Source organism: Labrus bergylta, chromosome 1 (assembly GCF_963930695.1).
Source record: "Labrus bergylta chromosome 1, fLabBer1.1, whole genome shotgun sequence".
NCBI lineage: Eukaryota > Metazoa > Chordata > Actinopteri > Labriformes > Labridae > Labrus > Labrus bergylta.
In genome coordinates this window covers 33,618,018-33,621,665 of record NC_089195.1, presented here as the reverse complement: position 1 = coordinate 33,621,665, position 3,648 = coordinate 33,618,018, and the positions used below count along the sequence as shown (strand labels likewise).

Below are 3,648 nucleotides of genomic sequence, written 5' to 3'. Positions count from 1 at the left end.
CAGCCATTTTTCTCGTCCTCTCTGGAGTACCTTTTTCTTTTTTGTCTGAGTTTTCTCTTCACTTTTCTACATATTTACAAAAGAAAATAATCGACTTCAGAACCTGTAATCCTGCTTTTTCTCTTCTTCTTCTGACTCTCTTCTCTGGTGTATTTGTGTTTTTATCTGTCTCTCTCTTCCTTTCATCTCTCTCTTTCTCGTTCCTCTGCGTCGCTGCGCTGTAGGAGAGTGCAGCTCTGGCAGACAGACTGATACAGGTAGAGTACTGACCTCCCTCCTCCTCCTCCTCCTCCTCCTCCTCCTCCCTCCTCCTCCTCCTGCTCTGCTGCTCTCCTTCATCTTAACAATAACCAGCCAGACGTGCATGACAGAATATTGTTTGATATCTGTTCTGTCCACAGCCTCGCCTTGTAACCCCCTGAATGCATGTCTGTTTTTATCCATGATGTTCATTTTAATTTCAGGTTGTACAGCCCCCGCATGTGGCATGCAAACGTTTCCTCATTACGAGCATAACTGTTACAATCTTTCATTATCAATACTGATTAATAATATAAATGAAACACCCTGTTTGACACTTTGGAAGATTTGTAAACTAAGAAAGGGAAAAATTGACAGATCAGGTTTGTACAAAATAAATCCAAAGATCCAATCAGTGAGATGTGTAGTGACCTTACTATCTGATCAGACATTAAGGAAACATGCTATGTTGAAGTGCTGGCTTCTCTGACAACAATGCAGCAGCCAGTATGTCCTCCTTCTAACTTTAGATTCTGCTCCTGAATGCTCTGGATTTGTTTGGACCAGAGAAGGTAGGCGCTTTTAAGACACCCCCCACACAGCCGTTTTGGACGCCCCTCGGTTTGTCAGATATGAGAGCAGTTATCAGGTCAACAGGTGTTGCAGCGATGGAAGCGGTCAAGAGAAGTGGTTCAGATAGAAGTGATTGTACCCGACCAAAAAAGCCTCTGCATGTTTCTAATAAGCTCCACGAGCAGAAACGTGCTCAAACTAGGATCAATATTGGGGGGGGGGGGGAGACAGCTCTCTACAATGTTTTGAATTTGGAGTCAGAGTTACATATTGCTCTTTAAAGAGGCAGAAAAGATAGACTGATTTACAGTGCGTTGTTTTTAAATATCAGTTAATGATAAATTGATAAACAACCCATTTCATTATCGTCCTTAACTACTGAAAAGTTTCAAATTTAACAACATATGCTGTGATGTCATTACCGTACATTTTTCAGTTGTTATGGATGCATGAAGCATGTAACATTATTAAAAGACAGACAAGTATCAAGTGAAAGGATTTCTGGTGCTAGCTTAGCTAACAGGCTGCTAACTAGCTAACAAGCTATTTTCTTTGATTCAGTTTCCTGTGTTGATTGTCAAGTGAGTTTGTTTGATTAAAAACAACTTGTTTGTCTACTTTAACAAATTCTGAATCTACACAGTCATCCTCTATCGGTTTTATATTCTCCAAACTCATTGGCCCTTTTCGAAAAGCCACAGTTCAGGATGGAGCGCGGACTTTTCAGTAGACTGAACCCTCGTGATCATTAAGAGGGCATTTTTTGGGTCCACCTCAGTAGACTGAACATTTCAGCATGGATGCTAACTTCCAGGTTTGGTGCAGTATGGTTTGGATCATAGACTGTAAATATTACTGGACGAACCCTGACCCGTCTGTGACATAGGCAGAAAATGAGTCCAACCGACGGCCGCATCCATATTGGATTTGCAGTCTCAACCTAACTTCGGATCAACCTAACGACAGCAGTAAGGCGGGACCGGCGGGACTTAACCCATTCAGCTCGACGTTAGCAGTCCACTTCACAGCATAGCTAACAGCTAGGCTGCTATCATCAACTATTCCTGCTCGTCCTGAGAAAACTCTATAAACAGTAAGTTAACATTTAACTTTTATACAACACAGTTAAAACTAATTATATTCAACCCAAATATTTAATTAAAGTCTTAAAACTACACTTTTTTAAATATACAATCATGGTTATTATTTATTTGTCAGAGCAGTTAGACTTTGTCAGTGTTAGCAGAGAAATACATTAACAAAGTTTTATCCATAAACTGTAAATAAATATGAGACATCCAGAAGAAATCAATATTACAAAGCATACAGTTCATGTTACTGTTGTGACAAAAAGAGGAATGTCTGTGTTTTATATTTACTGATGTCAACAGCGATGAGGTGAACATGACAACTGAAAAATAATTATTTAGTATTTATTATAAGACATTTGTTTTCTATTGAACCCTGTGAAGTCATGGAGTCTGTGGACAGTGTCAGCTTCACACCAAAAACTAAGTATTAGAAAAAATAGTATTTAAGACTGGCATCTATTATGATGAGTTGCAGCTACCTTGTTCAATATTATTCCTGCAGATGTGGCTCATAACAAAAAAACACCCTGAGCTGTCACATATAGTTAACTGTACATTTTGTGTTGTCTGAGGCATTAATTGAACACCTTTGTATTTCTCCTATAGACACAGTGTGGATTATTGGTGACTGGTCCGTCGAGGTGCCCAGAGAGCTGCAGAGACAGAGGAAGAAACCTGAGCCTCAACAACATCTGTATTTGTTGGTTCTTCTGGGGTGGACTTCGGTTGCTTCTCTTCAACAGCTCGCTGTGAGGGAGGTCTCCCCCGGATGGCCTGAGTGATGTCACCCACAGGCTGAGAGCTGAGACGGGTTTTAAACCTCCTGACAAACCATTACACCGCGCCCACCTGTCAAGCTGGTCAGCTACACGCCTTATTGTGAATAACTCTTATCCTTCATCAAATCAAAACTGATCAAAACATCACCCCCCCGTACAGTGTGTGTCCATCGAGACATGAGCTAATCACACCTATTTGTTTGTTTTGTACCAAGCTGTAAACATGTTCATCTCTGCTGTAAAAACAGACTTTTTTTAATGTTGTTTTTCAGATTAAATAAATATTTCTATATAAATGCACTCTTTTATGTCTACTTATGAGTATACATTTCAGATTAATGCTCAACTCAATAGCTTAGGGAAGGAAGTCTACTTTTACACAACTTCTTATTCTTTTGATAAATACTAATGTAGTTCATTTCTGAAAATGGGATGGAACAGAGTCATTGCAAAAATTTGCCCTTAAACACAGCCCCATTCTTAAATCAAGATACATGGAGAGTAAATAAGATCAATAACTTGTGAATAAAAACACAGTTAAAAATGATTTAGAAATGTAGTCTTCCCAGATCAATATCACATAATATCAACTTCTCCCATCTAAACTGGACAAAGGGTTTAAAATGGGAAGAAAATAGTTTGATTGCAAGTTGTTTGGAGGAGATCTATTTTTATTTGAACAGCATGAATACAGTCTTCCAAGGTGCAAACCCTCCTCTTCCTCCTGAAGCCTGTGGAGCTCCTTAATGTACTGCTGTCTTATCTGCTGGCCATCTTCTCTCAGCAAAACTTTGACTGTTGAAAAGTCATTCTGAAGAAGCTCGAGCATGTGACATGGATCCAGGAGAACATGGACTTTTAGTGAGGGGTCTTCAGGATGGCAAAGAAAGAGAGAAAATATCAGTTATTCATTAAATCATTTTGTTTGTTCTCATCTATTTTTCTGTATTCATCTGTGTGTAAGA

At 39.3% G+C, this 3,648-nt stretch overlaps 1 long non-coding RNA gene across 1 annotated transcript; it reads left to right on the top strand.

The window, feature by feature from the left end:
• The first annotated feature begins 263 nt into the window (after positions 1-263).
• Positions 264-2,554, top strand: LOC136180349 (uncharacterized). The gene is made up of 2 exons (XR_010667039.1): positions 264-1,906; positions 2,511-2,554. It is a non-coding gene; the product is annotated as an uncharacterized lncRNA (long non-coding RNA).
• The last annotated feature ends 1,094 nt before the right edge of the window (positions 2,555-3,648 follow it).